Raw genomic sequence first — 14,361 nt, 5'->3', positions numbered from 1 at the left:
ACGCCTGATCAGTGGATCCAGACACTCTGTACAATCAACACAGGAATTCTTGGACATCATCAGAAATATACAACTGGACAAGGAAGAAACCATGGTCTCATTTGATGTAACGGCACTGTTCACCTCTATCGACAAAACCCTAGCCAGAGAAACAATAGCCAATCTGCTGGACATACAGAACAGACAATAGGATGGTGAACCTATCAACAAAGACGGCATACTCAAACTACTGGACCTGTGCCTCACAACACACTTCACATTCAACAGCCAAATATATGAACAAATCAATGGCATACCCATGGGCTCACCCATCTCTGGACTCATAGCAGAAGCGGTAATGCAAAGATTAGAACAAACAGTCTTACCCCAAATTCAACCCACACTCTGGGTCAGGTATGTGGATGGCACCTTTGTAATCATTAAAAACACACAAATAGAGAACACAAATAGAGATCATCAACACCACACTCACAGGAATCCGATTCACTAGAGAGGAAGAAAAGGACAACCAACTCCCATTCCGAGACGTGATGGTACAGAGAACACCGAACGGAGAATTCACCTCAAAGGTACACAGGAAAGGTACACACACAGACCAAGTCCTGAACTATGAAAGCAACCACCCCAACACACACAAAAGAAGTTGCATCAAGACACTATTCAAAAGGGCCACAACACACTGCAGTACACCAGAACTGCAAAAAGAGGAAGAAGAACACCTATACAATGTATTCGGCAAAAACGGATACCCCCGCAATTTCATCAACAGATGCCTAAGGAAAAGACAACGGAACATGGACATGCCACAACCCAAAGGACTAGCCACACTACCGTACATCAAGAGCATTTCTGAACTGACAGCTAGACTACTACGACCACTAGGACTCATAACAGAACACAAACCAACAGCCACTCTCAGACAACAACTCACCAGAACGAAGGACCCGATACCCAGCATGAGCAAAACCAATGTAGTGTACAAAATCCCATGCAAGGACTGCACAAAACACTACATAGGACAAACAGGAAGACAGCTAACGATCCGCATCCATGAACACCAACTAGCCACGAAACGACACGACTAGCTATCCTTAGTAGCCACACACGCAGATGACAAGCAACATGAATTCGACTGAGACAACACTACAATTATAGGACAAGCCAAACAGAGAACAGCCAGGGAATTCCTAGAGGCATGGCACTCATCCACAGATTCAGTCAATAAGCACGTCGACCTGGACCCAATATACCGGCCACTGCAACGGACGGCTGGAACTGACAATCGGAAGCGGCAGATTCAAACCACTCCAAATGCCGGAGGAAGCATCACAGAAGCGCTTCACAGGAGGCTCCCAAGCACTGAGGATGTCACCTAGACAGGGGACAAAACGTCTGCAACACAAATTCCCAGCTCGGCGAACAGAACCACAACAGGGTGCAGCAGTGTTGATACGATTAGTTTTTTTCATATTCAGTGTTTTTTTTATTATTGTTTGTTCAAAACATTAAACTCTGAAGATATCAAAATGTGTGTATTGTTTCAAATTGAAGATATTAGCAGGGTAGCAAAGACTGCTTGTCAACTAACCAGGTTTATCCCTCTATGTCAATATTGAGGTTGTAAGTTGCACCTTGCTAAGAGGAAAATGGATCAGGATCAAAGGTTTTCAAAGGGGAATGTTGATTTATGTGGGGTCAAAATAAGTGGATATCTCTGTAGTAAGTTAACAGGTGGAGTTGGAATAAGCAAGAAAGCTATGAAATCTAACTCGGGGTTACTATGCATGTATATGAATGCACGGAGTATAACTAATCGGATTGGGGAGTTACAGGCACAAGTTGCCTTGTGAGCTTACAATGTGATATTAGTGGAGATCTGGCTTAAGGAAGGGCAGATTTGGATTTGAGTTATTCCAAATTATATGGTGGTCAGAAAGGTGGAAGGGTTTCATTTTTTGGAGCAGGAGAGCATTGCATTTGAGAAGTGAATGTTTCAGAGGGTTCAAGGAAAGAATGATTTTGCTAAGGGTAAGAAATAAGAAGTGTGCAATTATATCGCTTGGTTTAATGTATAGAATCGAATTAAATTAGCTTTAATGTCACATGTATTCAAATGTGTGCAGTGAAAACTTTATAAGTCACTACTTCTGGTACCATCTTCGGTTCAAAGGTACTGAGAGACAGACTCTTAAGTACAACTTCTTAAGGGGACAAAAAAATTAGAAAAATAGATATAAAAAGTACAACATTGCAGATCATATGAAGAAGCTATAAAAAGAAATAAAGTTCAGAATAACAGTGTTTCCATCCCAGTCCATGCTGAGTTCTAGCCTCCAGTCTACACCGTGCTTCACCTCAAGAGTCACAAGGCCGGCAGGTCACTCTGGAATCATCTCGAGACCTTGTCGGGCTGAGAGATTACCATGTGCAGCTAATAGGGCATCCAGGCCTGGAGATGACCATGCTCTGAGTTCATGCTGAGGCCAGAAGTTTAGGACATTGTCAAAAAGGCAAAAAAAAACACAAAATTGAAAAAAAGAAACAGAGCAGACAAGCTCTGGCCAAAGAGTCCTACTCTCCCACCATCTTGGATCACCTGCAAATGGGAAAGATAAAGAAGTATAAATCTGCAAGAAAATTTGAGTCGTAGGCGTCATAGAGTTGTTACAGTGGGGATTTTAATCACTATAAGACTGTAAATTGTGGGAACAGAAGTAGGCTACTCAACCTGTTGAATTCTCCCCACCATTCAATGAGATCGTGGCTGAATCAATAATCCTCAATCCCACTTTGCCTTATCCCCGTAACTCTTATTCCATTAAATAATTACAAATCTGTGTATCTCAGCCTTGTATTTACTTAGTCTCCCAAACTCAACATTTCTCTGCAGTAAAGAATTCTATAGATTCAGTGCCCTCCAAGAGACAAATATATATGCATCATCTCTGTCTTAAATGGGCGACTCTCTACTCTAAGATTATACCCTGTGTCCCTAGACATTCCAACAAGAGGAAACAACTTCTCTGTCTCTTGTGTTACAATCTTAATTGTTTAGCTATGATCTCCTCTCAAATCTTCTAAACTCTAATGAGTACAAGCCCAAGCTAATCAATATCTCTTAATAATAAAAAAGTCCTTCCATATCCAGGATCAGACTAGTTAACATTCCCTGAACTACCTCCAATGTCAGTATGGATGAGAGGACCAAAACAAACCAGTATTTCAGCTGTAATCGGATCACTGCCCTGAACAGCTTTTGGAATATTTTCCTATATTATACTGTATTTGCTTTGAAGTAAAGACTGGTGTTCCATGTATCTTCCCTATTATCTGCTGAACTGCATGCTAGCTTTTCATGGTTTATTTAAGAGAATCCCTCTGTGCTGCAGTATTCTGCATTTTTTCTCTGAACATTAAATAATGGTCTCCTCCTCTATTTTTCCTGCCAAATTACAAAACTTCACATTTTTCCACATTATATTCTATCTGTAAAATTTTTGCTTACATTTAACCTGTCTACGTCCTTCTGTCATCATTATTATTTACCTTGCCACTAATTTTTGTTATGTTAAGTTATATAAAAACACCTATTATTGAATAAAATATACAAAGGAGAAAAAGTACAGAAAGTGTTGTCTGAGTGAAAAAAAAGCTTAATGTCTCAATTTCAACTGAGATATAAAAGGAGGAAAGATTGTTTTAAAAAGAGATATGGGAATGAAGTAATGACAGATGTTATTAACCATCCCCAATAAACAGTAAGTACCATATTACCAAGTTCTAAAAATTTTTTTTGGAGGGTTCCACTGAAACAAACTTAACATTCTAATTAATTTAACAACACAGGGAAATGGTGTATTAGAGTTTGTCTAGGAAAACTTCTTTAAGGTATGTTTTTAGATAATAAGATATTCTATTGACAAAGTATAAATCAGGGATTGAAAATTAATTCCTTTTTATCAATTGCAGATGCCAATATAGATATTTAGAAAGAGAAAATTAGTTGAAATGCCATACTCGGGCTAACAAATTATGAGAAAGTTTGTTTTTATACCTTGGCAAAATATTCTGATTACATATATAGTGCGGTTTTCTTAAAAGAAAATACTTACGAAAAAGCCTTGTCCATTAGTTATTAGTAATAGAAAAAAAACTTTAGGAGTAACTAAGATAATTTCCTGTTTAAAAGTTTGAATAAATGTCAAGCAATAAAAAACCTTCCCATAAGAAAGAAAACTGAATTTTGTTTATCAAGATAGCTCTAAACGTTATCAAATGTCTTATTTCGACAAATGTTACTATTACTGTGCCAAATGGAACAGACTTTAAACAGATCTAGCAAATCAAGACTGACCATCTGTGAGATGCTGTGAGCCATCAACAGCAGTGGAATTGAATAGCAGCACAATCTGTAACCTCATTGCCTGTCATATCCCCCTACTCAACTATTACTATCAATCTAGGTGCAACCCAGATTCAGTGAAGCATGCAGGATGGTATGCCAGGAGTAGCACTGGGTGTTAACCTGATGAACCTATGATAAGGGACAACTTGCATGCCATGCAGCATTAGCAGCAAGTGATGACAGAGCTAAGCAATCCCACAACCAACAGATCAGATCTAAACTCTGATGTCTTGCCATATCTAGTTGTGAATGGTGAACCATTGAACAACTCACTGGGGGAGGTAGCTCCACAAATACCCCAATCTTCAGCCAGAAATGCAGAGTGGATGATTGATTTTTGCCTCCTCCAATGGACCCCAGCATCGCAGACGTTAGTCTTCAGCCAGTTTGGATTCACTCTACAAAATATCAAGAAACGGTAGGAGGCACTGTGTGTTGCAAAGGTGCTGGGTCCTGACAATACTTGAGCAATAATACTGAAGCGATATCGGTTTAGCAACAACCTACTCACCTAAGCCCTGTTTGGGTTCTGCCAGGCCCACTCAGACCTCAGTGAACCTTTATTTGAACTTTGACAAAAGAGCTGAATTCCAGGCTGGAGGTGCATTCAACTTCCTGTGCCATCGAGGAGTTGTGGCAAAATTGAAATCATTGGGAATTGGTGCAAACTGTTTCTGCTGGTTGGTGTCATATGTGATGAATAGGAAGATAATTGAGATTGTTGGAGGTTAGGTCATTTCAGCTCCAGGACATCACTGCAGGAGTTCCTCAGGGTAGTGTACCAGGATCAATCATTTTCAGCTGCTTCATCAATGACCTTCCCTCCAGCACAAGGTCAGAAGTGGGGATGTTCACTGATGATTGCACAATGTTCAGCACCTCAGAGCATTGAAGCGGTCCATGTTCAAATAGAGTAATAGAGATGTACAGCATGGAAACAGACCCTCTCACCCTAAACCTATGCCCTCTAGTTCTGGACTCCAACAGTGGCCTAACCAATGTCCTATACAGCCAAAACATGACCTCTCAACTCCTGTACTCTGACCAATAAAGGAAAGCATTCCAAACACCTTCTTCACTATCCTATCTACCTGCGACTCTACTTTTCAAGGAGCTATGAACTTGCACTCCAAGGTCTCTTTGTTCAACATCATTCACTAGAACCTTACCATTAAGTGTATAAGTCCTGCTAAGATTCGCTTTCCCAAAATGCAGCACATCGCATTTATCTGAATTAAACTCCATCTGGCACTTCTCAGCCCATTGGCCCTATTCTCTCCCTTATGTTATCAAAAGTTATCCATTTGTCCTTAATGTATTTATACAACCTCTTTGGATTCTCCTTAAGTCTATTTGCCAAAGCTATCTCATGTCTCCTTTGTGCCCTCCTGATTTCCCTCTTAAGTATACTTCTACTTACTTTGTACTCTTCTAAGGATTCACTCGATCTATCCTGTCTATACCTTACATATGCTTCCTTCTTTTTCTTAACCAAACCCTCAATTTCTTTAGTCATTGAGCATTCCCTTTACCTACCAGCTTTTCCTTTCACCCTAACAGGAATATACTTTCTCTGGATTCTCGTTATCTCATTTCTGAAGGCTTCCCATTTTACAGCCGTCCCTTTACCTGCGAACATCTGCCTCCAATCAGCTTTCGAAAGTTCTTGCCTAATCCTGTCAAAATTGGCCATTCTCCAATTTAGAATTCAACTTTTAGATCTGGTCTATCCTGTTTCATCACTATTTTAAATCTAATAGAATTATGGTCGCTGGACCCAAAGTGCTCCCCCACTGACACCTCAGTCACCTGCCCTGCCTTATTTCCCAAGAGTAGGTCAAGTTTTGCACCTTCTCTAGTAGGCACATCCACATACTGAACCAAAAGATTGTCTTGTACACACTTAAGAAATTCCTCTCCATCTAAACCCTGAACACTATGGCAGTCCCAGTCGATGTTTGGAAAGTTAAAATCCCCTACCATAACTACCCTATTATTCTTACAGATAGCTGAGATCTCCTCACAAGTTTGTTTCTCAATTTCCCTTTGACTATTAGGGGGTCTATAATATAAGAGGAGAAAGTGAGGTCTGCAGATGCTGGAGATCAGAGCTGAAAATGTGTTGCTGGAAAAGCGCAGCAGGTCAGGCAGCATCCAGGGAACAGGAGAATCGACATTTCGGGCATAAGCCCTTCTTCAGGAAGGTCTATAATATAATCCCAACAGGGTTATCATCCCTTTATTTCTCAGTTCCACCCAAATAACTTCTCAGGATGTGTTTCCAGGAATATCCTCCCTCAGCACAGCTGTAAAGCTGTCCCTTATCAAAAATGCCACTCCCCCTCCTCTCTTGCCTCCCTTTCTATCCTTCCTGTAGCATTTATATCCTGGAACATTAAGTCCTGCCCATCCCTGAGCCATGATTCTATAATTGCTATGATATCCCAGTCCCATGTTCCTAACCATTTCTTGAGTTCATCTGCATTGAAATAAATACAGTTTAATTTATTAGTCCTACTTTGTCCCTGCCTGCCCTGACTGTTTGACTCACTTCTGTTCTCAGCTGTACCAGTCTCAGCTTGATCCCTTTCCTCATTATCTCCCTGGGTCCCACCCCCCCACCTTACTATTTTGAATCCTCCCGAGCAGCTCTAGCAAATTTCTCTGCCAGTATATTAGTCCCCTTCCAATTTAGGTGCAATCCGTCCTTCTTGTACAGGTCACTTCTACCCCAAAAGAGATTCCAATGATCCAAAAGTGTGAATCCTTCTCCCATACACCAGCTCCTCAGCCACCCATTCATCTGCTCTATCCTCCTATTCCTGCCCTCACTAGCTTGTAGCACTGGGAGTAATCCAGATATTACTACCCTTGAGGACCTCTTTTTTAAAATTTCTGCCAAACTCTCTGTAACCTCCCTTCAGAATCTCAACCTTTTCCCTTCCTCTGTCGTTGGTTCCAATGTGGACAATGACCTCTTGCTGGCCCCTCTCCCCCGTGAGAACATTCTGCACCCTCTCTGAGACATCCTTGATCCTGGCACCAGGGAAGCAACACACCATTCTGATTTTTTGCTGCTGGCCACAGAAACATCTGTACCTCGGACTATAGAATCCCCTAACACAATTGATCTCTTGGAAGCCGACGTACCCCTCGTTGCATTAGAGCAATCTCAATACCAGAAACTTGGCTGTTCATGTTACGTTCCCCTGAGAATCCATCATTTTCCAAAACAGTATACCTGTTTGAAATGGGTATATCCACAAAAGACTCCTGCAGTAGCTGCCTACCTCTCTTACCTTTCCTGGAGTTAATCCATCTATGTGACTGTATCTGAGACCCCCCCCTCCTTCCTATAGCTATCATCCATCACATACTGCTGCTGTTGCAAATTCCTAATTACTTCTAACTGTCTCTCCAACCGATCCATTCGATCTGGTAAGATTCGCAGCCAACAGCATTTATAGCAGATATAATCCGCAGTAGCCCTTAAACTCTCTTTAAACTCCCACATCTGACAAGAAGTACATATCATTCTATTAAACGTCATTTTTGCTCCTTCACAATCTACAGACCCAGAAATTAGCACTGTCTTATTCATCTACAAACACTTCCCAAGTTAAATTAGTAGTTATGGCTTATATTTTAAGTTTAATCAAGAGATATATCTCCAAAAACATATAATCAAGAAAGAACCCACTCTCCTCATTATTGCAGATTCTCTGTAGGCCACACTGAAAACAATGATTAACTTATCTGATTCTGTGCTGTGAACCTCACCCAAAATTTCCTCCAAGATCAGTTGTGAATTTCATTTGTTTGTTAATTTTCCCAGATGCACTCCAATGTCCAACGATACATGAATTCAAACAGCAAAGGCAGTAACTGTGCAGTCTCTCTCTCTCTCTCTCTCTCTCTCTCCTGCAATGACCTCATCATGTGCTTCCTTTGTCTGTTCTTCTCCCTGTTAAAACTGCTCTTGTTTTGACTTTATTTTTCCAAAGTTCTAAAACAATGCAACAGCATATAAAACAGTAATTGCTGCTCCTGGAATTCAAGGAAATCACCTCCAGCACCTAAAATACCTCAAAACAAGGAGCAGCTGTTACAGCCAGAAATTTTTCCCATCCTCCACCTTGAATTACCCAGAATCCTTGCTACAAACTTGGACAATATTCAGGCTTGGACTGACTAGTGACAAGTAACATTCATGCTACACAAATGCCAGGCAGTGACCATCTCTAATAAGAGACGTCTAACCACTGCACCTTGATATTCGATGACGTTACCACCACTGAATCCCTTACTATCAACATCCAGAAATTTCCATTGACCAGAAACTCAACTCAACATACGATGTAAGTACAGGGGGTACAATAGTAGGTCAGAGGCTAGGAGCATTGTGGCGAATAACTCACCTCCTAATTCTCAAATCCTGTTCACCATCTGTCAGACACTAGTGAGGAGTGTAACAGAATATGCGGAATGAATACCTGAATGACAAAGCAGCCCACTTGATTGGCACCACATCCACAACTATCCACTCCTTCCACCACCGATATTCAGTAACAGCAATCTGCATAATCTACAAGTTGCACTCCAGAAATGCACTCTGATCCTAAGACAGCGATATAGCTTTAACGATTCTCAAAGGTAGAGAATTCCAGATTGTAACTACCTCTGAAAGAAGAAATTCCCTACTGCCTCAGATAATGTCCCTCCGTTCTGGAACTTCATCCCCTCATTCAAGACTCCCCTCAAGTGGAAACACCTTCTCAACATCTAATCTGTTGAGCCCCTCAGGATCTTGCATATTTTATATTTCATTATTCTAAACTCTTAGGCATGTTTGATCGAAATGGCTTTGTGAGACTCCTTAGTTAATTCACGGTATGTGGACATTGCTGGCAAGGCCAGCATTTATTGTCCATCCCTAAATGCGCTTAAGAAGGTGATGGTGAGCTACCTTTTTAACTGCTTCAGTCCATGTGGTGTAAACACATTCACAGTGCTGTAAGGTACGCAATGCCAGTATGTTGAGCCAGCAATATTGAAGGAAAATGATATATGTTCACATTAGGGTGGTTAGTGACAGGATGGGGAATTTGCAGGTAGTGGCCATATCATGTTCTCATATATCTGCTGACCTTGTGAACAGGTTTGCAGGAAGCTGTAATAGAACATAGAACTTAGAAAAGTACAGCACAGAACAGGCCCTTTGGCCCACGATATTGTGCTGAGATTTAATCCTAATGTAAAATATAGTAACTTAACCTATGTACCCCTCAACTCACTGCTATCCATGTGCATGTCCAGCATTTGCTTAAATGTCCCCAGTGACTCTGCTTCTACCACCACAGCTGGCAACGCATTCCATGCATTCACAACTCTCTGCGTAAAATACCTACCTCTGACGTCTCCTTTATATCTTCCTCCTAATATCTTCAAAGTATGACTTCTCGTACCAGTCAATCCTGCTCTGGGGAAAAGTCTCTGGCTATTGACTCTATCTATTCTCTCATAATTTTGTACACCTCGATCAGGTCTCCTCTCTTCCTCCTTCTCTCCAGAGAGAAAAGTCCGAGATTATTCAACCTTTCTTCATAAGGCAAGCCCTCCAGTCCAGGCAGCATCCTGATAGATCTGCTTTGCACCCTCTCCTAAGCCTCTGTATCTTTCCTATAGTAGGGCAACCAGAACTAGACACAATATTCCAAGTGTGGTCTCACCAGGGACTTGTAGAGCTGCAGCAAAACCTCGCGGCTCTTAAACTTGATCCCCCTGTTAATGAAAACCAAAACACCATATGCTTTCTTAACAGCCCTATCCATTTGGGTGGCAACTTTGAGGGACTTTTGGAATTAGATTACTTACAGTGTGGAAACAGGCCCTTCGGCCCAACAAGTCCACACCGCCCCGCCGAAGCGCAACCCACCCATACTCCTACATCTACCCCTTACCTAACACTACGGGCAACTTAGCATAGCCAATTCACCTGACCTGCACATCTTTGGACTGTGGGAGGAAACCCACAGGATCTATGTACTTGCACACCCAGATCCCTCTGTTCCTCCACACTGCCAAAAATCCTGTCTTTAATCCTATATTCAGCATTCGAGTTCGACCTTCCAAAATGCATCACTTCACATTTATCCAGGTTGAACTCCATCTGCCATTTCTCAGCCCAGCTCTGCATCCTGTCTATGTTGCACTGCAGCCTGCAGTAGCCCTCTATACTATCGACGACACCGCTAACCTTTGTGTCATTTGCAAATTTACTAACCCACCCCTCAACCTCCTCATCCAAGTCATTTATAAAACCTACAAAGAGCAGAGGCCCAAGAACAGAGCCCGACAGCCCCCCCACTCAACATTGTCCTCCAGGCAGAATACTTTCCATCTACAACCACTCTCTACCTTCTGTCAGCCAACCAATTCTGAATCCGACAACCAAATCTCCCTGTATCTTATACTTCCTGACTTTATGAATGAGCCAACCATGGGCAACCCTATCAAATGCCTTGCTGAAGTCCATATGCACCACATCCACCGTTCAACTGTCGTCAACCTGTCTTGACACCTCCTCGAAGAACTCAAAGATTTATGAGGCATGACCTGCCCCTCACAAAGCCACGCTGACTGCCTTTAATCACACTATACTTTGCCAAATAGTCATAAATCCTATCCCTCAGGATTCTTTCCAAAACTTTGCTGACCACAGATGTAAGACTGACTGGTCTGTAATTGCCAGGGATTTCCCTATAACCCTTCTTGAAAAGAGGAACAACATTCACCTCCTTCCAATCCTCCTGTGGAGAGTGAGGAGGCAAATATCCTTGCCAGCAGCTTAGCAACCTCCTTTCTCACTTCCTAGAGCCACCTAGGATAAGTCTGGTCTGGCCCTGGAGACTTATCAATCTTAAGGTTTTCCAAAATTTCTAGCACATCAACTTCATCAATTTTGATCCGGGCAAGCTTGTTTCCCAGCTCCTCTAAGTTTTCATTTACAACAAGTTCCCTTCCCTTGGTGAAAACCGAAGCAAAAACTCATTTATGGCTTCCCCTATCTGCTCAGACTCCACGCACAAGTTCCCTCCGCTATCCCTGATTGGCCCTGCCTTCTCCCTGATCATTCTCTTATTCTTCACGTATGAGTAAAATGCCTATGGATTCTCCCTAATCCTTCTTGCCAAGCCTTTTCTGTCTCCCCTCCTGGCTCTCCTCAGTCCATTTCTGAGCTCCTTTCTAGCAAGCGTGTAATCCTCTAAATCTGTGCTAGATCCTTGCTTCCTACACCTTATGTACGCTGCCTTCTTCCTTTTGACGAGAAGTTCCTCTGTTCTCGTTATCCAAGGTTCCTTAATCTTACCCCTTCTTACCTGTCTCAGGTGAACAAATTTGTGCATCACTCACAACAACTGCTCCTTAAAAAGTTTCCACATGTCTGCTGTGTCCTTTCTGTGGAACAATTGCTCCCAGTCTGTACTTCCCAACTCCTGTCTGATAGCGTCACAATTTCCTATTCCCCAATTAAATATCTTCCGTCAGTAGCTGCTCCTTTCCGTCTCCATGGCTGAGCTAAATGTGAGGCAGTTGTGATCACTTCCATCAAAGTGCTCTCCCACTGCGAGATCTGACACGTGTTCTGGCTCACTGCCGAGCACTAAATCCAAAATGGCCTCTTCCCTCGTCGGTCTGTCTAAACACTGAGTAAGGATACCCTCATGACCACACCTGACAAAAACGGCTCCATCCAAACCATCTGCACTTAGGAGGTTCCAGTCGATATTGGGAAAGTTGAAATCACCCATAACAACAACCCTGCTACTTGTGCATTTTTCCAGAATCTGCCCGCCTATGAGATCTTCAATCTCCCTACTGCTATTAGGTGGCCTGTAGAAAACTCCCAATGCAGTGGCTGTTCTCTTGCTGCTCCTAGCTTCCACCCATACTGACTCAGTAGACAAGCCTTCCTCAACAACCTTTGTTTCTGTAGCTGTGATGCACTCTCTGATTAGCAATGCTACACCCCATCCTCTTTTCCACCCTCTCTATTCTTTCTAAACCTTCTAAACCCTGGAACATCAAGCAACCATTCCTGCCCCTGTGAAACCCACATCTCTGTTATGGCCACAACATCGTAGCCCCAAGTACTGATCCATGCTCTAAGTTCGTCACTCTTATTTCGGATACTCCTTGCATTAAAGCAGACACACTTTAACCGATCCCTTTGTTTCATCGCGTGAGTAACCTTCCTGATGCATCAATACATCCTGTCACTGCCCCAACTGCAACTGACCCCTCTCAGACATGTGGCTCTGATTCCCAACCCCCTGCCAAACTAGTTTAAACCCTCCCAAATCACATGAGTAAATCTCCCACCCAGGACATTTGTGCCCCTCCAGTTCAGGTGCAACCCGTCCTTCATGTACAGGTCCCACCTTCCCCAGAAGGTATCCCAATGGTCTAGGTATGTGAAGCGGTCTCGGTAATCTGTTGAATCTTGTTCTCTTGATATAAAGTAATTGTCAAATATTCTTCCAGTATTACCAAAGGAATCTTAAATTCCCTGTCTGAAGATTTTGTGACCTTAAATCTGCTTAGAGGAGTAATATCTTCCTCCATTGTCATTACTTTTAGCTTCTTTCTCTTAAATGAACAACTGAAAAATATTGCATGAATTTTTTTTTTGTAAATCTCACTGATTTTACTGCAGAGTGTTTTAAGTTGTTCAATTATGTCAGTTGCATTAAATTCTGAATTATCTTCTGGTCTTCAAAAGATCGTAAATATTTCTTCAGGTTCTGGAGAATGAAGTTGAATTGATAATCAAGCTTTATCCTTCAGAACCTTGTGTTTGCAAAGATTTTTAATTGTTACTTTTTGTTTCTTTTTTCGGAACTTTCCTTAATTTCTATTAAAGTTTAAAAGCTACTAAATATTTCATCCTCTCATCTTTGTTGTAAAAATAGATTTTACCCTTGTAAATTTATTGCACTGCTTTAAATTTGAGTAATATGGTATTTAACATTTTGCTTAAACTGAAAGAAAGCATGTATTCCTCTTCTTGGCCATTGTTTTACATCCTTTTTAGCAGTATGGATGAATCAAGACTTTTCCACTTCTTTGCTGAGCTTTTTACACAGTTTTACACACAGTTGAAATAGTGCCACATTGCTCTTGCTTCTTAAAATAATAATTTCATTTGAATGATTTAAAAAAATCTTCCTTCCTGTAAAAGTACTATTTAAAAAAGAATTCTTCTGCCTTCAGTTTTTCCACATTTGATTTTCGAGGTATTTTGCTAATTTTCTTGTCATTTTTCTTTTCAAAGATATTTCTCGCAGCCAATCCCATCTTTTAAAGAAAACAATGCTGCTTGTTTGCTTAATATAACCTGTTATGATTAGATTACATTAGATTACATTACAGTGTGGAAACAGGCCCTTCGGCCCAACAAGTCCACACCGACCCGCCGAAGCGAAACCCACCCATACCCCTACATTTACCCCTTACCTAACACTACGGGCAATTTAGCATGGCCAATTCACCTGACCCTGCACATCTTTTTTGGACTGTGGGAGGAAACCGGAGCACCCGGAGGAAACCCACGCAGACACGGGGAGAACGTGCAAACTCCACACAGTCAGTCGCCTGAGGCGGGAATTGAACCCGGGTCTCAGGCGCTGTGAGGCAGCAGTGCTAACCACTGTGCCACCGTGCCGCCCTAATGTGACGTGCCTTTTAGAAAGATTTGTTCTGTGATGCTTCTCTTGAAAGCAAGTGTTATCAACTGGGAGATGAGCTGTCTGTTTTTTTTTAAACACAGACCCATGGTTTGCAGGTTTTGCTTTTCACCTGGGGAACTGGGTTTTTTTTAGGAAGATCCAGCTCTCTCTCTATCTCTCTGCAAAAGCTGTTGTTCTCTCCTTATTGCTGGGTTTGCATTTTCGAAT

Source organism: Chiloscyllium plagiosum, unplaced genomic scaffold (genome assembly GCF_037043375.1).
Source record: "Chiloscyllium plagiosum isolate Xiang-an unplaced genomic scaffold, Cpla_swu_hap1 HiC_scaffold_26, whole genome shotgun sequence".
NCBI lineage: Eukaryota > Metazoa > Chordata > Chondrichthyes > Orectolobiformes > Hemiscylliidae > Chiloscyllium > Chiloscyllium plagiosum.
The sequence above is the reverse complement of the archived record's forward strand: the minus strand, read 5'-3'. Positions refer to the sequence as shown.